This window comes from Elephas maximus, chromosome X, assembly GCF_024166365.1.
Source record: "Elephas maximus indicus isolate mEleMax1 chromosome X, mEleMax1 primary haplotype, whole genome shotgun sequence".
Taxonomy (NCBI): Eukaryota; Metazoa; Chordata; class Mammalia; order Proboscidea; family Elephantidae; genus Elephas; species Elephas maximus.
Window position 1 is genome coordinate 120906954 of NC_064846.1, and position 26501 is coordinate 120933454.

General features: G+C 42.1%; 1 protein-coding gene and 1 non-coding gene across 4 annotated transcripts in view; one reads left to right on the forward strand and one right to left on the reverse strand.

The window, feature by feature from the left end:
* Window positions 1-26501, forward strand: part of SHROOM4 (shroom family member 4) — a 435335-nt gene that overhangs the window by 315913 nt on the left and 92921 nt on the right. The window contains exon 1 of one of the 3 annotated variants that reach the window (XM_049871855.1): window positions 25435-25989. The exons of the other annotated variants lie outside the window; for them this stretch is intronic. The gene's annotated coding sequence lies outside the window, so the exon portion shown is untranslated. Of the gene's footprint in view, window positions 1-25434; window positions 25990-26501 lie in introns of those variants that run through there. 3 annotated transcript variants of the gene reach the window in all.
* Window positions 4114-4216, reverse strand: LOC126069817 (U6 spliceosomal RNA). The gene has a single exon (XR_007516084.1). It is a non-coding gene; the product is annotated as a U6 spliceosomal RNA (small nuclear RNA).

The following is a 26501-nucleotide window of genomic DNA, read 5'->3' on the forward strand; positions in this document are numbered from 1 at the left end:
GCCAGTCTTTCGGTTAGCAACTGTAGCTCTTAATCACTACGCCACCAGGGGTTTCCAATGCGCAAATATTACGTAACAGAGGCTTTCCCTGACTGCAGTCTCTAAAACAGCACTGGTTCTCACTCCTTACCCTCCTGCCAGTCAGTCTACCCCCTTACCCTGCATTCTCTTTCTTCATAGCACTTATCACTGCCTGACATATATTTCCTGAGTTGAATCCCATGGAGTTGAACCCTATGAAAACTGAGGTCTTGTCTGTTCTATTCAGTACTTTGTCCCCAGCACCTTGAACAGTGTCTGCTTGTCTCTCAATAACTAATAAATGGCTAACTCAATGACTAAATAAATGAATGAATCAATCCTGGTATCTGTATAGAAGGGCAAATACAGTAAATTCTGATGACTGCTAGAATTTGCGTACTTAATATTTATAATTGTCATTCCATGATTCTTTCAGCTTTAGCATTTTCAAGTTAATCTGTTCATGTGTGGGTTTTTTCTTCAATTTTACAGATATCACCTTGACTAAATTTAAAATTCAATTTAATTCAAGTCTTGTTTAAAAAAAATAACTGGTTTGTCTCCTCCATCCCAAGGGGAAAGAATGTGTATGATTGAGTACCTCTATGTGTGCTTGCATGTGTGCATGCTGGAGAGAGAAGAGGGAGAAAATAGAAGGGATAAAGAGGGGAGAGAGGACAGTTACCTGCACTGAAGAAATTAAGTGGAGAGTAGGTTATGGAAGTGAGAATAGGGGAGTCCATGTTCCACAGAAGGAAAATAACTTCATTGCAACAGCTGTATTTTTTCCAAATTGTTGTGTCAAAATCCTTAAAAAAATGGCAACTGAAAACCAAGAAATGAAGCTTTGTGAATATAAATACCTCAGAAAAGAGGGTTTCCCAGGAGCTGATAAAGAACATTGTGGAAGCAAGTGAAAGCCTTTATGAAGAGAGACTTCTGAAGGGGAAGTAGATGTATGGCAGCTGCTCACCAGCTCATATCATACCCTGATAATAGCAACTGTGACCTGAGGTTTACCCTGTTGATTTTGGTATCTTCTTCATCATGAAGAAGTGTCTTCCTGCACCTGGAACCCAAGTGTTTTTCAAGCAGCTTCCCTCTGTTACTTACATAGCCACTGGCAGTTGAAGGGAAGCTCCCAGCCTGCCTTAGAAGGCAAGATCCCATTCAAGTCAGCAACAGGAACCAGTATTTTAAAGAAGCCATTTGAAAATCTGTTTTAAAATACATGGTAGCTGTACACCAGTGTTCATCAGAGCACTTTTAGAGTGATGGTTCTCAAAAGAGCATGAATCAGAATCACTTGGAGGACTTTTAAAAACTCAAAATCTTGTGCCCTACCCCCAGAGTTTCTGATTCAATAGGTTTGGGGAGGCGGCGGGGGGGGAGGGGCTTCAGAATGTCATTTCTAAATTCTCAGATGCTGCTGCTGTTGGTCTAAAGAACAAACTTTGAGAACCACTGATTTAAGTGAAAATACACATGAATTTGGAAGCAAAGAACTTGAGTTCAGGACTTGCATGATTTACTTCACCTCCCTGAGTCTCAGTTTCTTCTTTTCTAAAGTGGAGTTTATAAGGTGGTTGTGAGGATTAAATGGAGTGGTGTCTATGAATGTTCTTTATGAGCTGTAAATATGGTATATACATGTTAGCAATTAGATGGCTTCACAGATGTTGCTTGCTGCTACCCCCACCAGACTTTCCTGTACTTTGTCCCCTCCCCACCCAACTTTGTCCCACCAAGTCCATCAGGCACCTAGAAAGGAATTAAAGCCAAAGAAGCCCTGAGTGGAATTTGTTTCAATCTTTAGGGAGTGACCTTAATTCTGACCTGGACAACACTTCCCATTCCTCTACCTGGCCTCCCCTCAAACTTGTTCATTGTTCTTCCAACCCTTGCCCACACTCACAGCAAAGAACAGTTCCCAGTGCTAATATGTGTGGGGGGGGGGGAAGGTCAGATGAAGTTTAAAAAAAGTTAATAGAACAAACAGAGGAATCCATTACCAAGCATCAAAGCCCAATTGGAGGAAAGCACTTTGCTAGGTTGTGGCCCCTAGGCTGATTTCCTTGAGGGCAAAATCCAGATGTTTGAAATAGTTAAGTGGAATCACAAGTATATTTGCAGATTCCTAATTTAGGAATGTATCAGACAATTGTGTCAAATATTTGCAAGGATAAATGATATGTCCATATAGAATGATGTCATTTTTCCTTAGAAACTTTTTCCTTATTAGAGAAGTAATACACATGTAATTTGGAAAATCCAGAAAAATTTTAAAAGTATAAAACATTAAAATGACCTTTAATCCCGCCACACAAAGATAAATAACCACTAGAAAGATATTAGTGCATTTGCATCCAGCCTTTTAATATGTATATGCATGTATATGAATATATATGTATACACATATATATTTTTTTGAATTGGCTAGTATTATGTACAAGTTTGTATACTGTTTTTCACCTACCATTATATTTTAAGCCTTTTCCACGATTGTTAAATAGTCTTTGAAAACATAGTTTTTAATGGCCAACTATTACTCCATCACACAGATGTAGAATACTTCACCTGACCCTGCCTAAATTTTAGACAGTTAGGATACTTCCAGTTTTAACCATTATAAATAACTCTGCAGCAGGTGACACTTCATACACATAAATTAATGTGTACATCTCAAATTGCTTTCTTAAGATAAAATTCTAGAAGTGAAAGAACTGAATCAAAGGATGGGAGTATTTTTTTGTTGCTGAGGTATAATTCATATACCATAAAGTTCACCTTGTCAGTATTGACAGGGAACTGCCAGAAATTCAGGCTGGTTTCAGAAGAGTACATGGAACCAGGGATATCATTACTGATGTCAGATGGATCCTGGCTGAAAGCAGAGAACACCAGAAGGATATTTACCTGTGTTTTATTGACTGTGCAAAGGCATTCGACTGTGTGGATCATAACAAATTATGGATAACATTGCGAAGAATGTGAATTCCAGAACACTTAATTGTGCTCATGAAGAACCTTTACATAGATCAAGAGATAGTTGTTTGGACAGAACAAAGGGATACTGATTGGCTTAAAGTCAGAAAGGTGTGCGTCGTGGTTATATTCTTTCACCATACCTATTCAATCTGTATGCTGAGCAAATAATATGAGAAGCTGGAGTATATGAAGAACAGCGCATCAGGATTGGAGGAAGACTCATTAACAACCTGCGTTATGCGGATGACACAACCTTGCTTGCTGAAAGTGAAGAGGACTTGAAGCACTTACTAATGAAGATCAAAGACCACAGCCTTCAGTATGGATTACACCGCAACATAAAGAAAACAAAAATCCTCACAACTGGACCAATGAGCAACATCATGATAAACGGAGAAAAGATTGATGTTGTCAAGGATTTCATTTTACTTGGATCCACAGTCAACAGCCATGGAAGCAACAGTAAAGAAATCAAAAGACGCATTGCATTGGGTAAATCTCCTGCAAAGGACCTCTTTAAAGTGTTGAAGAGCAAAGATGTCACCCTGAAGACTAAGGTGTGCCTGACCCAAGCCATGGTATTTTCAATTGCATCATATGCATGTGAAAACTGGACAATGAATAAGGAAGACCGAAGAATTGACACCTTTGAATTGTGGTGTTGGCGAAGAATATTGAATATACCGTGGACTGCCAAAAGAACGAACAAATCTGTCTTGGAAGAAGTACAACCAGGATGCTCCTTAGAGGCAAGGATGGCAAGACTGTGTCTTACATACTTTGGACATGTTGTCAGGAGGGATCAGTCCCTGGAGAAGGACATCATGCTTGGCAGAGTACAGAGTCAGCGGAAAAGAGGAAGACTGTCAAAAAGGTGGATTGACACAGTGGCTGCAGCAATGAGCTCAAGCATAACAATGATTGTAAGGATGGCTCAGGACCGGGTTGTGTTTCATTCTGTTGTGCATAGGGTCGCTATGAGTTGGAACCGTCTCGATGGCACCTAACAACAACAACAAAGTTCACCATTTTAAAGCATATAATTCAGTGGGTTTTAGTGTATTCACAAAATTGTGCAACCATCATCACTATCTAGTTCCAGAAAAAAAAATGGAATGCTTTACCAATTTGCATGCTATCCTTGTGCAGGGGCCATGCTAATCTCTGAATCATTCCAGTCTTAATATATGTGGGCTGAAGCAAGCACAGTAGGGACATTTTGTGTGTGTGTGTGCTTTAAGTGAAAATTTATAATTAAAGTCAGTTTCTTATACAAAAACTTATACACACATTGTTATGTGACCCTAGTTGCTCTCCCTACAATGTGACAGCACACTCCTCCTCTACACCCTGTATTTCCCGTGTCCATTCAACCAGCTTCTGTTCCCTTCTGCCTTCTCATCTTGCTTCTGGACAGGAGCTGTCCATTTAGTCTCATGTGTCTACTTGAGCCAAGAAGCATACTCTTCACCAGTATCATTTTATGTCTTATAGTCAGTCTAATTTTTGCATGAAGATTTGGCTTTGGGAATGGTTTTAGTTCTGGGCTAACAGAGAGTCTGGGGGCCATGTCTTCTGGGGTCCCTCCAGTCTCAGTCAGACCATCAAGTCTGGTCTTTTTACTAGAATTTGAGTTCTGCACCCTACTTTTCCCCTGCTCCATCAGGGACTCTCTGTTGTGTTCCCTGTCGGGGTGATCATTGGTAGTAGGAACATTTTTAAGTCTCTTCATAACATATGGTCAAATTGCCCTCTAAAAAGAGTATACCAATTTCCATTTCCACCTGGCAATGAATGAGAATCCTGTTTCCTTACTGGAGCACGGGTGGTACATTTGTTAAGAGCTATGGCTCCTAACCTAAAGGTTGGCAGTTCGAATACACCAGCTGCTCCTTAGAAACCCTATGGGGCAGTTCTGCTCTGTCCTGTGGGGTCGCTATGAGTCGGAATCAACTCAACGGCAACAGGTTTTATTTTCCTGCAATTCTGCTGACACATATTAAAAAAAAAATTCTTTGTCAGTATCATTGAAAATGGAATTTTATTGTTTTGTCTCTTTCACCAGTTCTTTTTCCTCTCCCATCTGAAATAAAACTGTTCAGAGATCTGTCATCCACCCTTTTTCTTTTGCATGCATTCAGCCTGGGGAGTCACATCCACTGCCACAGTCTCACCTACCTCCTCTCTGTAGATAATGACCACATGTCCAGATCCTGCCCTAACCTCTTTCTAGCACTGCAGCCCAGACATCAAGCTGTTTTCTGGGCATGCCTCTTCACATATTTTGCCAGCAAACTCACGTCTGAAATCAAACTCATGTCTCCCAAAGCCAGCTCCTGCTCTGAGTTTCCTATCTAGATTAGTGATACCACCACTGTCCCAGGTGCCACACAGTCATCTTATCTCCCTCTTTCCTCCGTATCTGATTAATAGTGCAGCTCCATTGATTTGGTCTCTTAAGTTCTCTTGCACATCCTTCCATTCTTTTCCATCCCCACTGGCATCGCTTTGGTTTCATCTTTCATTTTGTCTATTGCACTAGCTTACTCACATCTCTGCTTCCAGTAATCTCCATGCAATTCATCCTACATACGACTACAAGAATAAAAAAAATGCACTGAGCACAAATCATTGCACCACGCAGGGACCTGGCTACAAGAGTAACCTTCCTGCCACAGTAGTAGGGACTGGGGCCTGGGGACCATGGTTTCAGGGGATGTCTAGGTCAATTGGCATAACAAAATGTATTAAGAAAACACTCTGCATTCCAGTATGGTGAGTGGCCTCTGGGGTCTTAAATGCTAGCAAGTGGCCATCTAAGATGCATCAATTGGTCTGAACTCATCTGGATCAAAGGAGAATGAAGAACATCAAAGACGTAGGGTAAATATGAGCCCAAGAGACAGAAAGGGCCACATAAAACAGAGACTACATTAGCCTGAAACCGGAAGAACTAGATGGTGCCCGGCTACCACCAATCGCCCCTCTGACGAGGAAAAAAACAGAGAATCCCTGACGGAGGAGGAGAACAGTGGGATGCAGATCTCAAATTCTCTTAAAAAGACCAGACTTAATGGTCTGACTTAGACTAGTGAGACCCTGGAGGTCATGGTCCCCAGACCCTCCTTTAGCCCAAAACTGGAACCATTCCTCAAGCCAAATCTTCAGACAGGGATTGGACTGGACTATAAGACAGAAAATGATACTGGTGAGGATTGAGCTTCTTGACTCAAGTAGACACATGAGACTATGTGGGCAGCTCCTGTCCAGAGGCAAGGTGAGAAGGCAGAAGGGGACAGGAGCTGGTCAAATGGACACGGGGAATGCAGGGTGGAGAGGAGGACTGTGCTGTCTCATTAGGGGTAGATCAGCTAGGAGTACACAGCAAGGTGTGTATGAGTTTTTGTATGAGAGACTGACTTGATTTGTAATCTTTCCCTTAAAGCATGATAAGTAAAAAAATTAACAACAGAAGTCCTGGGGTGGAGCCAAGATGGCGGAATAGACAGATGCTTCCGGCAAGCCCTCTTTAAAAAAGACCTGAAAAAAGTGAAACAGGTATATTTTCGACAAACTAGGAGAACAGAGCATCAAAGACAAGCTTAGAAAACAAACAGAGGGGGAGGGGAAGGAAGAAACTGTTCAGAAGCAGAGAGGAGTTACGAGACCTGAATCGCGGGGAGCCCTCAGGCACCATTCCCGGAGCCACGCTTGCAGGCTGGTACTAGCGTTCGGCTGCAGTTTCCTCAGGGAGAAGCAGCTAGCCATGCAGCCTACTCACACCTCTGGAACCAGAAAAGAACGGCGCTCTTGGCAAAAGCTAAGTACTTGCGTATATTTTACCATGCCCCTCCACCCCCAAGCCGGCATCAGCAGCTGAATTCTCTGGGCCTGAAATAGGCATTGTTGAGTGTCTAGAGCCATTCTCCCAGTTAGAGAAGGAAAAAATTTGCATTTGGGGGAAAAGATAATTTGCCAACTCCACTGACCGGGGGAGCTCAGGACAGAAGGGGCTCTTGTCAAGGCATAAATGGACTGTCGACTTTGAGCATCTTTCTCCTCTGCATGGACCTGTGTGGGTCTATTTCAGGAGAATAGGCCCTTGTTGGCAGATTACAACTACTTCAGCTGTGCGGTGGAAAGGTGGGTGTTTGATGTTTGAAATTGCTTTGCCTATTAAACAGGGTCCTCACCTACCCACATCAGGGACCTAAGAACTGGTAGCTCCACTCAGGTCACCACGACAGGGGTCCAAGGATAACTGGTACTTCCCAGTCCTTACGACCAAAAATATTGGGTGTCCATGGTCCATCTGCAGAACCCACGCACCTGCATGTTCTAGGGAACAGGGGCATGCTTTCCTCACAGACACTCGGGGGTGAGTTCTCAACCCCCTGCCTTGTTCAGAGAGTGACCCCCTGCTGCAACCAGATACCAGTACCTACACCAATCACCCCTGCCCCCAAGACTGTAGGACAGAGCCTGTACCACATACTTGATGATTAGCTACCTGGACACCTGAGCTGAATTCATACAAGAAAAGTAAATGGACTCCTAGACTGATATACTTGATAACAGCTCTAGCCATCTGGGGACAGGACGTCAGAGCTCCAAAGGCAAAAATAATCAAGCTAGCTCACTCAAGCAACCCATTTGGGTATATCAAAACAAAACAAAGCAAGAAGATACAACACAGTAAAAAAGCAAACATTAATTAATACAGTAACTTATAGATGGCTTGGAGAAAACAGTCAATATCAAGTCACATAAAGAAACACAGCATGATTGCCTCAACCAGCTCTCAAAACAAAGAATCCAGGGATCTTCTAGATGAAAGTGCATTCCTGGACTTACCAGAGGCAGAATACAAAAGTTCAATATACAGAACCCTTCAAGACATCAGGAAGGAAATGAGGTAATATGCAGAACAAGCCAAGGAACACACAGATAAAGCAACTGAAGAAATCAGAAAGATTATTCAGGAACATAATGAAAAGTTTAATAAGCTGGAAAAATCCATAGACAGACAGCAATCTGAAATTCAGAAGATTAACAATAAAATTAAAGAAGTAGACAACTAAGTAGAAGTCAGAGGAGCAGAACTGAGCAAGCAGAAGCCAGAATATCTGAACTAGAAGATAAATCACTTCACACCAATACATTTGAAAGAAATATCAGACAAAGGATTTTAAAAAAATGAAGAAAACTTAAGAATCATGTAGGACTCTATCAAGAGAAATAACCTACAAGTGATTGGAGTACCAGAACAGGGAGAGACAACAGAAAATACAGAGAAAATTTTTGAAGATTTGTTGGGAGAAAATTTCCCTAATATCCTGAAAGATGAGAAGATATCCAAGATGCTCATCGAACTCCACGTAAGGTAGATGTTAAAAGAAAGTCACCAAGACATATTATAATCAAACTTACCAAAACCAAAGATAAAGAGAGAATTTTAAGAGCAGATAGGGATAAACGAAAAATCAGCTACAAAGGAGAGCCAATAAGAATGAGCTCAGACTACTCAGCAGAAACCATGCAGGCAAGAAGGCAATGGGATGACCTATTCAAAAAATTGAAGGAAAAAAACTGCCAACCAAGAATCATATATCCGGCAAAACTGTCTCGTAAATATAAAGGTGAAATTAGGACATTTCCAGATAAACACAAGTTTAGGGAATTAGTAAAAACCAAACCAAAACTACAAGAAATACTAAAGGAGTTCTTTGGTTAGAAAATCAATAATATCAGGTATCAACCCAAGACTAGAACACTGGGCAGAGCAATCAGAAGTCAACCCAGAAGGGAAATCAAAAAAACAAAGCGAGACTAAAAAAAAAAAAAAAAAAAAAAAAGCTCAAAACAGGGTAACAGCGATGTTATTATGTAAAAGAAGACAACATTAAAATAATAAAGAGGGACTAAGAAATGTAATCATAGACCTTCCATATAGAGAGGAAGATATGGCAATATGAAGAAATAAAACTTAGTTTTAAATTTAGAAAAATAGGGGTAAATAATAAGGTAACTACAAAGGAGACAACCTATCCTGCTCATCAAAATAAAACACAAGAAAGAAATAGAGACTGAGCAGAAACAAAATCAACAATGAATATAAGGAAAGGACAGTATATAAAGATCATCTATTCAGCACATAAAATTAAGTGGGGGAAAAACTGTCAATGACACACAAAAAAAGACATCAAATGATAGCACTAAATTCATATCTATCCATAATTACACTGAATGTAAATGGACTAAATGCACCAATAAAGAGACAGAGAGTGGCAGAATGGATTAAAAAACAAGATCTGCCTATATGCTGCCTACAAGAGACACACATTAGACTTACAGACACAAATAAACTAAAACTCAAAAGATGGAAAAAAATCTATCAAGCAAACAACAATAAAAAAGAGCAGGAGTGGCAATATTAATTTCTGACAAAATAAACTTTAAATTTAAATCCACCAGAAAGGATAAGGAAGGACACTATATAATGATTAAAGGGACAATACACCAAGAAGATATAACCATATTAAATATTTATGCACCCAATGACAGGGCTTCAAGATACATAAAACAAACTCTATCAGCATGGAAAAGTAAGATAGACAGCTCCACAATACTAGTAGGAGACTTCAACACACCACTTTTAGTGAAGGACAGGACATCCAGAAAGAAGCTCAATAAGGACACAGAAGATCTAAATGCTATAATCATCCAACTTGACCTCATAGACATATACAGAACACTCCACCCAACAGCAATCAAGTATACTTTCTTTTCTAGTGCACATGGAACATTCTGTGGAATAGACCACGTATTAGGTCATAAAGCAAGCCTGAGCAGAATCCAAAACATTGAAATATTACAAAGCATCTTCTAACCATAAGGCCAAAAAAGAGGAAATCAATAACAGAAAAATCAGGGAAAACAAATCAAACACTTGGAAACTGAACAATACCCTGCTCAAAAAGACTGGATTATAGAAGACATTAAGAATGGAATAAAGAAATTCATAGAATCCAATGAGAATGAAAACACTTCCTATCAGAACCTTTGGGACACAGCAAAAGCGGTGCTCAGAGGTCAATTTATATCAATAAATGCACACATCCAAAAAGAACAAAGGGCCAAAATCAAACAATTATCCCTACAACTTGAACAAATAGAAACATAGCAACAAAAGAAACCCTCAGGCACCGGAAGAAGACAAATAATAAAAATTAGAGCAGAACTAAATGAAAGAGAAGAGAGAAAAACAATTGAAAGAAGTAATAAGACCGAAAGCTGGTTATTTGAAAAAATGAACAATATTGATAAACCACTGGCCAAACTGACAAAAGAAAAACAGGAGAGGAAGCAAATAACCCGAATAAGAAACGAGATGGGCGATATTACAACAGACCCAACTGAAATTAAAAGAACCATATCAGATTACTATGAAAAATTGTACTCTACAAAATTTGAAAACCTAGAAGGAATGGACGAATTCCTAGAAACACACTACCTACCTAAACTAACACAAACAGGTAGAACAAATAAATAGACCCATAACAAAAGAAGAGATTGAAAGGGTAATCAAAAAATTCCCAACCAAAAAAAGCCCTGTCCTATGCAGATTCACTGCAGAGTTTTACCAAACTTTCAGAGAAGAGTTAACACCACTACTACTGAAGGTAGTTCAGAGCATAGAAAAGGGCAGAATACTGTCAAACTCGTTCTATGAAGCAACCATATCTCTGATACCAAATGCAGGTAAAGACTCCACAAAAAAAAAAAAAAAGGAAAAGAAAATTACAGACCTATATCTCTCATGAACTTAGATGCAAAAATCCTCAACAAAATTCTAGCCAATAGAATTCAACAACATATCAAAAAAATAATTCACCATAACCAAGTGGGATTCATACCAGGTATGCAGGGATGGCACACCATTAGAAAAACAGTCAATGTAATCCAACACATGAATAAAACAAAAGACAAGAATCACATGATTTTATCAATTGATGCAGAAAAGGCAAAGTTCACACCCATTCATGATAAAAACTCTCAGCAAAATAGGAATGGAAAGAAAATTCCTCAAAATATACAAAGCCAACAGCCAACATCATCTAAATGGAGAGAACCTGAAAGCATTTCCCTTGAGAAAAGGAACCAGACAAGGATATCCTTTATCACCTCTCTTATTCAACATTGTACTGGAGGTCCTAGCCAGAGCAATTAGGGTAGACAAAGAAATAAAGGACATCCAGATTGGCAAGGAAGAAGTAAAAGTATCTCTATTTGGAGATGACATGATCTTATACACAGAAAACCCTAAGGAATCCTCCAGAAAACTGCTGAAACTAATAGAAGAGTTCAGCAAAGCATCAGAATACAAGATAAACACACAAAAATCAGCTGGATTCCTCTACACCAACAAAAAGAACATTGAAGAGGAAATCACCAAATCAATACCATTTAACTTTATCAGAAATGTAAAAGACTTATACAAAGAAAACTGCAAGAAACTAAAAGAAACCTACATATTTGGAAAAACATACCTTGCTCATGGATAAGAAGACTTAACCTTATAAAAATGGCTATTCTACCAAAAGCAATCTATACATTTAATGAAATTCCGATCCAAATTCCAACGATATTCCTTAATGAGATGGAGAAACAAATCACCAAACTTATATGGAAGGGAGAGGCCCCGGATAAGTAAAGCATTACTGAATAAGAAGAACAAAGTGGGAGGCCTTGCTCTACCTGATTTTAGAACCTACTATACTGCCACAGTAGTCAAAACAGCCTGGTACTGGTACAACAACAACAGATACATAGACCAGTGGAACAGAATTGAGAATCCAGACATAAATCCATCCACATATGAGCAGTTGATATTTGACAAAGGCCCCAAAACAGTTAAATGGTGAAAAGACAGTCTTTTTAACAAATTGTGCTGGCATAACTGGATAGCCATCTGCAAAAGAAATGAAACAACACCTATATCTCATTCCATGCACAGAAATGAGCTCAAAATGGATTAAAGACCTTAAATAGAAAATCTAAAATGATAAAGATCATGGAAGAAAAGATAGGGACAATGTTAGGAGCCCTTATACATGGCATAAACAGTACACAAAACATTACTAACAATGCAGAAGAAATACTAGATAACTGGAAGCTCCTAAAAATCAAACACCTATGCTCATCCAAAGACTTCACCAAAAGAGTAAAAAAACTACCTACAGACTGGGAAAAAGTTTTTAGCTATGACATTTCCGATCAGCGCCTGATCTCTAAAATCTACTTGATACTGCAAAAACTCAACTGCAAAAAGACAAATAACTCAATTAAAAAATGGGCAAAGGATATGAACAGACACTTCACTAAAGAAGACATTCAGGTAGCTAACAGGTACATGAGAAAAGGCTCATGATCATTAGCCATTAGAGAAATGCAAATCAAAACTATAATGAGATTCCATCTCACTCCAATGGGGCTGGCATTAATCCAAAAATCACAAAACAGTAAATACTGGAGAGGCTGTGGTGAGATTGGAACACTCATACACTGCTGGTAGGAATGTAAAATGGTAAAGCCACTATGGAAATCAATTTGGCGCTTTCTTAAAAAGCTCGAAATAGAACTACCATGTGATCCAGCAATCCCACTCCTTGGAACATACCCTAGAGAAATAAGAGCCTTTACACGAACAGATTTGTGCATACCCATGTTCATTGTAGTTCTGCTTACAATAGCAAAAAGATGGAAGCAACCAAGGTGCCCATCAACAGAGGAATGGAAAAATAAATTACGGCATATTCACACAATGGAATACTATGCATCAATAATGAACAATAATGAACAGTGATGAATCTGTGAAACATTTCATAACATGGAAGAATCTGAAAGGCAATATGCTGAGTGAGATTAGTCAGTTGCAAAAGGACAAATATTGTGTAAGACCACTATTATAAGAACTCAAGAAATGGTTTAAACAGAGAAGAAAATATTCTTTGAGGGTTATGAGAGGGCGGAGGGAGGGAGGGTGGGAGAGGAGTGTTCACTAATTAGATAGCAGATAAGAACTACTTTAGGTGAGGGGAAAGACAACACACAATATAGGCGAGGTCAGCACAACTGGACTAAACCAAAAGCAGAGAAGTTTCCTGAATAAGCTGAATGCTTCGAAGGCCAGCATAGCAGGGGCGGGGATTTGGGGATCATGGTTTCTGGAGACATCTAAGTCAATTGGCATAATAAAATCTATTAAGAAAACATTCTGCATCCCAGTTTGGAGAGAGGCGTCTGGGATTTTAAACCCTAGCAAGTGGCCATCTAATGCATCAATTGGTCTCAACCTACCTGGATCAAAGGAGAATGAAGAACACCAAGGGCACAACGTAATTATGAGCCCAGGAGACAGAAAGGGCCACATAAACCAGAGCCTACATCAGCCTGAGACCAGAAGAGCTAGATGCTGCCTGGCTATAACTGATGACTGCCCTGACAGGGAACACAACAGAGAACCCCTGAGGGAGCAGAACAGCAGTGGGATGCAGACCCCAAATTCTCATAAAAAGACCATACTTAATGGTCTGACTGAGACTAGAAGTACCCTGGTGGTCATGGCCCCCAGACCTTCTGTTGGCCCAGGACAGGAACCATTCCCAAAGCCAACTCTTCAGACATGGATTGGACTGAACAATGGGTTGGAGAGGGATGCTGGTGAGGAGTGAGCTTCTTGGATCAGGTGGACACTTGAGACTGTGTTGGCATCTCCTCCGTGGAGGGGAGAGGAGAAGGTAGAGGAGGTTAGAAGCTGAGAAAATGGACAGGAAAAGAGGGAGCGGAGGGAGGGAGCGGGTCATCTCATTAGGGGGAGAGCAATTGGGAGTATGTAGCAAGGTGTATATAAGTTTTTGTGTGAGAGACTGACTTGATTTGTAAACTTTCACTTAAAGCACAATAAAAATTAAAAATAAAATAAACAACAATAAAAAAAGGAATAACCTTCCTAAAATACTGCTTTTACCAGGTTGCTCTTTTACTCAGGAAGTTTAAGGCCTCTGTCTTGCCTACTGGATTATGTTAAGTATACGCTTTAACTGGCACTTAAGGCACGTCATGCCCTTGCATCATCCTAAGTTTACTTCCTATGTGCCTAGTAAAAACTGTGCGTGCTTCCTTCAGCATATTCCTGCCTTCTCCACCCCTGTTCACGCAAAACCTGGCATGATCCCTCCTCCAATCTCCCAGATGAAATTATACTGAGTCTTCAAAAATTAGCTCAACGGCTGACCAGAGTCTCTCTGAAAAAAAAAATCTCTGAAGCCTTCCTTAATTCAACCAGCTGTGATTTCTCCTTCTTTTAACTCATTTTGTTAGCAGTTCCTTTATGACACTAGGATATTTTCTTCCATCCCCTATCACGCTGTAAATTCCTTGAGCACAGGGATTATGTCTTCTTTACTTTGGCATATTCCATTGTGCCTGGCCTAGTGCCTTAAATGTAGATAGGAGCTCCCTAAATGGTTGAATAAAAAATGGTGAAGACTGCCAACTTTTTTTTTTTTTTTGAGAACTACCAATGACTCCGTTTCGGGAATTAATACTGTGCTAGGAAGATCCAGATGCCAAAGACACAAGTGTCGTGGTTTATTCTGCTTTTTCCTTTACATCCATCAGCAAATACTATGGGCTCTTACCTCTTCAAGATATCTATAATCAAACCTCTTTTTTCTATCCCTACTGCTACCTCCGTAGAACAAATCACCATTATCTCTTACATTCAAGAGCCTTTTAAACTGGTTTCCTGACTTCTACTCTTGTTCCCCTAAATTCATTAGCCAAGTGGGATAATGTCAGCCTCTTGCTTAACAACCTCCAGAAGCTTCCCAATGCACTGAGAATAAAATCCAAGCTCCTTTGAAGCCTCCATGATCTGACCTATGTACTGCTCCAACCTCATCTCCCACTATTCTTCCCCTTGTCCACAGTGCTCCAGCTCTGCTAAGTGTTGGCCCTTTCTCATTGTCATGTTTGCTCAAAGCAGAGTAAATGGGTGCTACTTTTTTTTTTTTTACTAGTTCTATTGAGGGTCTAGCTAGGGCTTCATGTCTTTAGTAGTGGAGATGACTCAGGATGCGGCCAGTAGTTCTAAGTAAGGGCTTTAGGACTTGACTTTGGGGAAAACTTTTGTGCATTTCATCAGACCCCTGAAAAGCAGTATCTCTAATATTGAGTTGAAGCTGAAGGAGATAATGGATTTAAAGTAGAAGGGAAAAAAAGAAGAAACCTTGTATTTTCCAGCAGCCTCCTTCCTAAGGGATACTATAAATATTACTAAATAGAAAACAGAGCTGGAGGACAAACATCTTCCACCTTCTTTGTCACTTGGGTGTTGGTTTGGAAAATTGGACCTCACAGCAGAATCCTTCGGTTTGGGAAATTGGGCCCCACAGCAGAATCCTTGAGGCCATCTGTTGAGTCAGATGGTTCTCTGAAAACATGCTGCCATTTTCCCGTGTGCTCATCTGAAGTTTCCTTCAGCCCTCTGGTGTTGCACCCTTAGCTTAGAGGGGAGAGAGAAAGCCTTCGTTCATTATGCAGACATACGCAGGAAACCCTAGTAGCGTTAAGAGTTTGGCTGCTAACCAAAAGGTCGACAGTTTGAGTCCACCAGTTTCTCCTTAGAAACCCTATGGAGCAGTTCTACTCTGTCGTATAGGGTCGCTATGAGTCAGAATTGACTTGACAGCAATGAGTTTGGTTTGGGTTCATTAAGCAGGGTTCTTGATGTTCTTGACTTGCTCTCCTTGCTTCTAGCAAGTGGGTAGAAGCTATGAAATATGCACCACACACCTCCTCGCCTTTGGGATCATTGACAAGAAACAATCTATAGTGGTATGTTTTATCAGACTATGCATAGAAGTTGGCCCTCATTCCACTCTGAAAGAAGATTCTAAATATTCTGTTTCTAAAATACTAGGCATTTGTCTAGCTCCTAATATTTGCAAAGCTCTCCAGAGTCATTTTTATGGTTACTTCATTCCAACTTTCCTTGGAAAAAGAAGTATCCCCATGTTTTAAAGATTTCAGTGTGAAAACGGAGAAATGAAAACAGAAGGTCAAATGTAAAGACCTTTAGCCAGATGAAGTTATCACTCACTACTCAGAAAGCCAAAAGCCACCCACCTGATAAGCCCCTGGGGGCTTGTTCATTTCCACCCTGACATTTCTTTTCTTTCTTATTCCCTTCCTGTGTTCTGTTTTTAGCCAAGGATGGATCCCAGGGTGGGGATGGAGAGAGGGAACCAGCAGATTTACATGAGAGGTGCGGTGAGGTGTGGTGGGGAGGCAGAGCTGGATTCCAAAAGCCACTTCTCCATAAACAACACATCTCTCAGATGACCTAGATTTGAAATTTCTAAGACTGATGAGAAAATCACCATCTTAAAGGTCCTCAAGTTCTCTTTAAAATTTATATATATATATATATATATATATATATATATATATATATATATATATATATATATATATATATATCTCCATCCCCTCAGTTAGGTCTTTAATAGGTAAGGGCCTCTGGATGACCAGGCTGCAATGTCCTCAGCTGAAGCTGACTAACAATGGGGTGGGGGTGGGGGGACTTCATAGGCCCATGATGACCAAGCAGCTTTTCCCCTTTTCTGTCAGATAAACAAGCCATGCATTGTTCTGTCCACCATCCTGTCTGTGGACTCCCCTTCCTGCTGAGCCAGCCAGAACAAGCTCTGGCTCCTTCATGTGGGGCAGGTGGAATGTGCTATCTGGGGGGAGTCTGGAAGAGCCACCAAAAGTAAACATGGCTAATCAAGGACACTATTTTGTATTTATCCTTATCCAAACACTTTCAAAAGAGGAAAGACCCTCCAGTAGGTTATGGCCCAGAGCTCAAGCTAGGCACAACCCCTCAAGAAACAGGGGCCATATTTTCCTTCTTGCACTGGGTTAGGGGAGAGCCACGGTTTTCTTCCTGCTTGGCCCCCTGCCAATATCTCTTGGGGGGTCTGCTGAGAGCCAGGCTCAGAGACAAGTAGTACTATCAGAAGATACTGTGGTAAAGGCCAAGTGAGGTAACTAGAGACTGACTTCTTTCAGAATTAGTCTACGTCCCTCCTGTTCACTTCTCACAAACAGCCTTACAAGGACTCTTCTGGAGCCAGCTTTTGGCTCATGTGCCACTTCTGCCTGCGTAGCGCATTCTTCTCTAACCCCTCCCCCCCCCGCCAAGTCCTTATCCTCTGAATGCTTGGAAAAGAAGCAGTCACCTTTCCTTTCCATTTAACATAGGAGGTCATACTTAGTCAGGTTATCTGGAACTCAGCTCTGCTAAGTGGGAGAGTACTTGCCTTTGCCCTCGCCCAGTCCTCAGCCTCTTTCCAAAATCCCAAACTAGCCAAACTGCTCAAGTCCCTCTCTTGTCTTCCTTTGTTCAAGAATTTCTCATGTATGTTGTCTGTGCCCACCTGCTTATCACCTCATCTGGTGACTACCCACATTTCACACTCCCATCCTGGCTCCCTTCCCCATTCATTCCCATGAACAAGTTCGCACATCTAGTCGTACTTCATCAGCTTCACGTGGCCACTGACAGGGCCAGACTGCTGCCAAACTACCCCACTCCCGTCGAGTCGATTCCAACTCATAGCAATCCTATAGGACAGAGTAGAACTGCCCGATAGAGTTTCCAAGGACTGCCTGGCGGATTCGAACTGCTGACCTCTTGGTTAGCAGCCATAGCACTTAACCGCTATGCCACTAGGGTTTCCTGCTGCCAAACTAGTTGCTCTTTATTTGCAAGGAAGTGATCGGCAAGACTCATCAAGCCAGCACTCTTATTGGCAGGGATACTGAGTGGAAGGAGTAAGGCAGTTGACAGTCCAGAAGATTAGGACAGGCTGGGTACCCAGATGTGACAGTTAAGGTCGTGTATCAACCTGGCTGGCTATGATTATCAGTGGTTTGGTAGTTATGTAATGATATGGTCATCCTCCATGATGTGATCAACCAATCAATTGTAAAGGGAGTTTCCTCAAGGATTCGGCCTACATCCAATATATATATGGATGTTCTGGCAAAGCTCACTGGCTTGTTTGGACCCTGCATCTGGCTTATCATCATCTGATCTCCAGTTCTTGGAACTTGAGCCAGCAGCCTGCCATATTGCCTACCGATCTTGAGATTTGTCAGCCCCTGCAGCCTGTGAACAAGTAGCCTCCTAACTGGCCTCCAATCCTGAGTTCATCATTCCCTGCAGCTATGTGAGTCAAAAGCCTCCAACCTGATGCCTGACCCATGGACTTGTGACTTGCCAACCTCTACAACCATGTGAGCCATTTACTTGAGATAAATCTCTCTCTCTCTCTCTCTCTCTATATATATATATATAAATACACTTCACTGGTTTTGCTTCTCTAGAGAACACAGCCTAAGACATTTGGTACCAAGAGTGGTTTTAGAGAAACAAAATCATAAAGATGAGTTTTCTAAATTGGTTTGCAAATTTGATTAGTCTTAGAGGTGCCGATGACTCTGCCTCTAATGGTAAAGAGGGCACTGCTAATCCATGGTGTGAGGTGGCAATATATCACCACCAATAGATCAAGTATTGGTGAAGAGCAAGGTTCTGGGTGATCACATGTTTGATACTTTTCTGCAATTTTGTCAGAATGAGAAGTATAAGGAAGCTGGTTGGTTGGTCCTACTTTTGCTAGACAAAGTGGTAAAAGAAAGAGATGAGATCAGGGCTTCAGAGTCACAATTCAAGCACCACATAAAAGACCTGAAAGTTGTGATTTGTGCCCTGAAAGAAAGCTTATTTCTTATAGTAACAGAACTAATATTGCCAAAAACTAAACCCAGAGTCTTATTGTAAAAGTGGCCAAATTACAACACTAATTGAATTCCCAACTTCAAATGGTGTCTGAAGGTAAATTGAGGGCATTGACTGGGAAGAAACGAGATCTTGAAACGTGGGATGGAGACATATGGGCAGATAATCAGGAAGCTGGGGAAACTTAGTCCCAAATTTCCGTTGAATCACTCCTGCCAACAGAACCAGCCCTCTTACTCCTATCTGAAGATATCGCTTCATCTTTGTCTGCTAAGCCAGTCACCCAATTAAAGCCATTATTCGTTCTACCCTCGTCTGATGAGATTAACCCAGCTGTGCCTGAAGGGTCTTATCTGAGTCATCACCTGGGGAGGCGTCTGAGTATTGCCTGGGGCATTGCCTGAGGTAGATGCCTTACGAGACATTGCTGAATGTTCTCAGAACACATCCCTAACACCCGTTATTGCTTCTAGACCTATAACTAGACTAAAGCCCCAGCGAGTTCCAAAAGGTGAGGTAGAAATTATGACCCAGGAGGAGATACACTGCACTCCAAAAGAACTGCTTGACTTTTCTAATATGTACAAACAGAAACCTGGGGAATATGTGTGGGAATGGCTATTAAAGGTGTGGGATAATGGTGCAAGAAAAGTAAAGTTGCATCAGCCTGAATTTATTGATATGGGCCTACTAAGCACAAATTCTTCATTCAATGTTTCAGCTGGAAAAGGCAGGAAAGAATCTAACAGTTTATTTGGTTGGTTCGCTGAAGCATGGATTACAGAGTGACCTACACTAAATCAAGTTGAACTACCAGACCTGCCTTAGTATACTGTAGAAGAAGGTATCCAAAGGCTTAGGGAAATTGGCATGTTAGAGTGGATTTACCAGGTTAGACCCACATACCCACACATGGAGTGCCCAGAAGACACACCTTTTACCACAATGGTGAGAAACAAATTTATGAAGGGAGCCCCAGCATCCTTGAAGACTGCTGTGATTGCTATTTTATGCTACTTTATTTGACAATTGGAGCTGCCCTAACTGAATTAAGACACCTAACTACAATGGGGCTAATTGGACCCAGTGGTGGTAGAAGCCAAGTGGTGGCACTCAATCAAAAAGACAAGGTTGGCGTGGTTACCATAATGGACAGTGGAGTCAAAGCAGTAGTCAGAATAGTCTGACATGTATGGATTGATGGTGCTGGCTTCTTAGTCATGGTGTCCCTAGGAATGAAATAGTTGGGAAATCTACTAAATATTTACTCGATCTATACCAGCAATAAAATTCTAGGTCAAGTGAACAGCAGTCTATCTCAAATTGCCAGAATAGAGGGTCATGGCCCCTCAATCAATTCCCATTCTTGAGCCCATTTACAGACCCATAACCACTTGAATGAAGGGAAAGCCGGGGTCCCTTTAGGAAGGACCCAACTACACTGCCAAAAATTTACACTGTTAATCTTTCTCCCATTCTTCCCCAAAGGGATCTATGGCCTTTTGCGAGAATGACTGTTCAGTGGGGAACAGGAAATAGTCAGAATTTTTGAGGATTACTGGATATTGGCTCTCAACTGACACTAATTCCAGGAAACCCAAAATGTTACTGTGGCCCACCAGTCAGAGTAGGGGCATGTGGAGGTCAGGCTATTAATGGAATTTTAGCTCAGATTCATCTCACAGTGGGTCCAATGTATCCCTGAACTCAACCTGCATTGATTTCCCCAGTTCCAGAATGAATAATTGTAATAGACATACTCAGCAACTGGCAGAACCTCCATATTGGATCCCTGACAAGAGAAGTAAGGGCTATTATGGTAGGAAGAGCCAGAGCCAAGTGGACAGCAGCAGCATTGAAGCCCCTTTCTAGGACCATCCGAAGGACAGTAATGAAGGAAAATCCTCCCAATGGGCAGAACTTCCAGCACTGCAGCTGCTCACTTTTCTTGGAAGGAGAAATGGCCAGATATGTGATTGTGGACTGTGGCCAATGGTTTGGCTGGATGATCAGGGACTTAGAAAGAACATGATTGGAAGTATGACAAGGAGGTATGGGGAAGAAGTATGTGGATAAATCTCTCTAAATGGGCCAAAGAAGTAAAGATATTTACATCTCACATGAATACTCACCAAAGGGTGAGGGTTTTAATAATCAAGTGGATAGAATGACACATTGTGTGGGAACCAGTCATCTATCTTCCCCAGCACAAAGTGGCCATGGTGGCAGTGATAGGGTTTATGCATGGGCTCAGAAACATGGACTTCCATGCACCAAGGCCGATGAGGCTACAGCCACTACTGAATGCCCAATCTGCAAGCAGCAGAGACCATCACTGAGTCCCTGATATGGTACCATTCCTCAAAGTGATTAGCCAGTGTCATGGATTGAATTGTGTCCCCCCAAAATATGTGTCAACTTGGTTAGGCCAGGATTCCCAGTATTGTGTGGTTGTCCTCCATTTTGTGATGGTAATTTTATGCTAAAGAGAATTAGGGTGGAATTGTAACACCACTCTTATCCAGGTCACATCCCTGATCCAATGTAAAGGTAGTTTCCCTGGGGTGTGGCCTGCACCACCTTTTATGTCTCAAGAGATAAAAGGAAAGTGAAGCAAGCAGAGAGTGGGGACCTCATACCACCAAGAAAGCAGCACCAGGAGCAGAGTGTGTCTTTTGAACCAGGGTCCCTGTGCCTGAGATGATCCCAGACCAAGGGAAGACTGATGCATCACAAGGACCTTCCTCCTGAGCCAACAGAGAGAGAAAGCCTTCCCCTGGAGCTGCTGCCTGAATTTGGACTTCTAGCCTACTGGATTGTGAGAGAATAAACTTCTCTTTGTTAAAGCCATCCACTTATGTTATTTCTGTTATAGCAGCACCAGATGACTAAGACAGCCAGCAACCTGGTGGCAGGTCGATTATATTGGACCACTTCCATCATGGAAAGGGCAGCATTTTGTTCTTACTGGGATAGACATTTATTCCTGGATACGGATTTGCCATCCCTGCATGCAATGCCTCTGCAAAACTACTATCTGTGGACTCACAGAAAGCCTTATTCGCCATCATGGTATCCCACACAGCATCACCTCTGATCAAGAGACTCACTTCACAGCAAATGAAGTACAACAATGGGCCCATGCTCATGGAATTCACTGGTCTTAGCATGTTCCCCATCATCCTGAAGCAGCTGGCTTGATAGAACGATGGAACAGCCTTCTAAAGACACAATTATGGTGCCAGCTAGGTGACAACACTTTGCAGAGTTGGGGAAATGTTCTCCAGGAGGCTGTATATGCTCTAAACCAGCATGCAATATATGGTGCTGTTTCTCCCATAGCCATAATTCAAGAGTTCAAGAATCAAATGGTGGAGATGGAGTGGCACCATTCCGTATTACCCCTCGTTACCCACTTGCAAAATTTTTGCTTCTTGTCCCCACAACCATATGCTCTGTTGGTTTAGAGGTCTTAGTTCCAAATTAAGGAATGCTTCCACCTGAAGATACAACACAGATTCCATTGAACTGGAAGTTAAGGATGCTACCTGACCATGTTGGGCTCCTCATGCCTCTGGACCAACAGGCAAAGAAGGGAGTTACCATATTGGCTGGTGTGACTGACCCTGACTACCAAGGGAAACTGATTGATGTTGTAGAATTGAGGTAAAAAAAAAAGTATGTGTAGAATGCAGGCGATTCCTTAGGGTGTCTCTTAGTACTACCATGACCTGTGATTAAAGACAATGGAAAACTGCAGCAACCCAAATTTGACGTGACTACTTATGGCCCAGAAACCCTGGTGGCATAGTGGTTAAGTGCTACAGCTGCTAGCCAAAGGGTCGGCAGTTCAAATCCACCAGGCGCTCCTTGGAAACTCTATAGGGTGGTTCTACTCTGTCCTATAGGGTCGCTATGAGTCGGAATCGACTCAACGGCAATGGGTTTGGTTTGGTTTGGACTTATGGCCCAGGCCCTTCAGGAATGATGTTTGGGTCACCTTACCAAGCAAAGAACCACAACCAGCTGAGGCGCTTGCTGAGGGCAAAGGGAATACGGAATGGGAGGTGGAAGAAGGTAGTTATAAATACCAGTTATAGTGACCAGTTGCAAAAACGAGGACTGTAATTACTATGAATATTTCTTCATTGTATGCATGAATCATATATTTTTGTTTCTTCACTTATAAAATATAAGATGTAAACAAGGCTATGCATGTTAGTTGTATCATGTTAGGTGCAAGTATGACTTTGTAATTGTCTTTACTTAGAGATTGTGTATGGTTTAAGGAGATGTGTGCAGGTGCTAAGTTGACAAGGGGTGGACTGTGATAGTTAAGGTTGTGTGTCAACTTGGCTGGGCCATGATACTCAGTGGCTTGGAAGTTATGCAATAATGTAATTTGGCAGTTACATAATATTGTAGTCATCCTCCATGATGTGATCTGATGTGATCAGCCAATCAGTTGTAAGGGGAGTTTCCTCAGGGATGTGGCCTGCATGCAATATACATATGGACGTTCTGGCAAAGCTCACTGGCGTGCTTTGGATCCTGAATCTGGCTCATTATCACTGACCTCCAGTTTTTGGGACTTGAGCCAGCAGCCTGCCCTATTGCCTGCCGATTTGGGGATTCATTGATCTCCACAGCCTGTGAGCCAGTGGCCTGCTGTCTGATCTGCCAGTCTTGGGTTCGTCAGTCAGAAGAAGCTACGTTAGTTAGGAGACACCTCCAGCCTGATGCCTGCCCCACAGACTTGGAACTTGCCAGTCTCTATAACCGTGTGAGCCTTTTCCTTGAGATAAATCTGTGCGTGTGTGTGTGTGTATTTCACTGCTTTTGCTTCTCTAGAGAATAACCCAGCCTAAGACACCAGGTGTGAGTAATGACGTGAGAATAAAATGTTTTTCCTGATACTTTTTCAGACCAGAAGCTGAAAGGGGTTATTCCCTAGTGTATTGCTACTCAAAGTGTGGTTATTATACCAGCAGCATTGCATCACTCTGGAGTTTGTTAGAATTATAGAATCTGGACCCCACCTCAGACATACTGAATCTGAATCTGCATTTTAACAAGATCCCCAGGGGATTAGTATGCCTACTAAAGTTTGAAAAGAACTTTTTTAGAGTACTGGATCTGACTTTTGAGCCTTCTCTTAGCTAACACCTTCTCTTCCATCTTCATTTGGGTTGAAGAAATCATTTTTCTTGCTACTGAGGTTGGCAGTTCGAATCCACCATCCACTCCTCGGAAATCCTGTGGAGCAGTTCTACTCTGTCCTATAGGGTCACTATGAGTCAGAATCAACTCAGTGACAACGAGTTTTGTGTGTGTGTGTGTGTGTGTGGTGCCTTACCCATTATTATTTTTGGTAGAGAATAATATTAATCATAATTTTTTTTTATTATTAATAATAGACACCACTTATTGAGCACCTGCCATGCGCCAAGCATGCTTTATAGATGAGGAAATTGAGGCTGTGTGACTTGCCCAAGGCAAAACAACTAGTGAATAGTAGAGCTAAGATTCAAAGCCGGGTCTATATGTTCCCAAAACTCCTAAACTCCCCCGATACAGTATTTTTAATTACCAAAGAAGGACCCATGGACTTGCTTCGATGGCACCTGCCTTTTATGGAATAGACAAAAGTCATCCAGACTTCCCTATGAGTTACAGAGAGAAGAGAGATAATGGGGCCTAGCATACTTCTTGTCCTCAGGGAGCTTGTGTAAGCACCCTCCTCCTCACACGCACGCACTCGGGCCAGAAATTGCTGGAACTGGGGCCAGAGGCCAAGGGAAACTGGAGTAAGAATCAGGAATATTACAAAGAGGGAAAGCTCTAGCTCTAAATCCCCAAGAGAAATTAAATTCTGATGCCTGAGCCTGAGCTCAAGGGTACGACAAACTTATGGGGGGCTGCTATGGGTTCTGGCTATTGCACAGGTCGGTAAGGACATCTTTTTAAGCCCCAGGCTGGGGCCTAGGACGATTACATCATGCAGTGCTATAGCTGGAAAGGTTATTTGTGATGACTGGGTCCAATGTTTTATTTTCCAGAGGAGGAAACAGAAGCCCAGAGCGGGGGAGTGAGTTGCCAGGGGTCAGAGTGAATTCACGTCAGAGCCAGGGACCCTGACTCCAAGCACTACTAATCCAGCATTGCTAAAGAACAGCTTTTCTGAAGTTGAAGTCTCTGGTGTGAAACAGTTTTCTTTGGGTCTGCTTAGGTGCCCATAGGAAGTCCAGACCCTGTAAAAATGGCCAAGAGTGTTTTGTGAGACTTTGCATCTCAAAGGGACCCTATACGTTGAAAAATCTCTAGGTCACTTGCTCCCAGTAAAGTCAGGTGTAGTGCTACTTCCCTAGACCTGGAGGCTGACAGGCCTGGCTAATCTGGGCTTTCCCTTTCCTGGGCCCAGAGGACCTCCGGAGATGCCTGGGTGGGATCAGTTCAGTCCAGGAAGCACAGGAATTCTTTTAAGTGTATGTGTCTGGGGTATTTTTCTCTCTCACTTATGTATATTTTTAAAAATTCTTTTTAGACACTGGCTTTATCTTTCCCAAACATCATTTCCTTGCTCCTTTCCTGAGTTCTAGCAGTGGCTGGGGTCCCAGCCTCCTTATTGGCCACTGAGCTGTAGAAGGGGGCGTTCCAGGGCTCAGAGGAGGTTGGAGCAGAGAACAGGAGGCTGTTTATGCTGCTGGAACTGACTTTCATCCTTCCCTTTGCCACCTGGGTGCTCACTGGTTCCTGGAGCAGCGTCTTTACTCCTATCCAGCTCTTCGCATTGCCCAAGACTGTGGCCACATCTAGGCCCAACCATGCTGATGGTCGTACCTTTCCTTCAATGCTACTCCACTCTGTTTTTGAAACTGGGGCCTGACTGTCCCTGAGTATATTGGATCACACTCAGGATCTTGAGCTGCTGGCCCCTTGCCTCAGGAGGCCTTAACTGGAGGGCAGAGGGGCCCCAACTAAAGTAGGAACCAGCCTGCAGAAGGAAGCCCTGGGGGCTGGCTGGAGGTGTTGTCGGATGAGAGTCTGAGCTGGCAGGACAACCAGCTCTCTCCTAAGCCATCTCTCCACCCTGGGTAACTTTCATGGTAGGTACAACCAGTAGCCATGGCTGCCATGGTTGCTGCCCCTCCACCTTTCCTGCTTTCTTTCTTCAACTTCCCTTTATTTTTGCTTCTTAAAAATGCATTTTGGGGCAATGGATAATGGGGTTATGTTCAATGATAGTATCCAAGCCAGTCTTAGTAGAAAGGGCAGGCACCAGGGGCATTGCTTTCACAGCTAGGCCTTGAGCTGCATGATTTGGAGGTTGGCATTTTCTTACCTCTCTGTTTATTTCTCCTCATTCCCCTTCCCACTGCCTAAGGAGGGGCTGGTTTAAACTCTAAAACTACTGAGACCTTTTTTTCCTGGCTGCTTCTTGAGGGAATGGCTATGGGAAGCCTCACATATACAAGCTGTTAGAGACAGACCCCTCTTTGGGGAGGTGGCTGTGTGGTACCCTACAAAGGCCTGGAGGATCTGGATCTTGGTCCCAGTTCTGCTGGCTACCATCTGTGTTCTCTTGGCAAATCACTTAAGCTTTCTGTGCCTATATTTC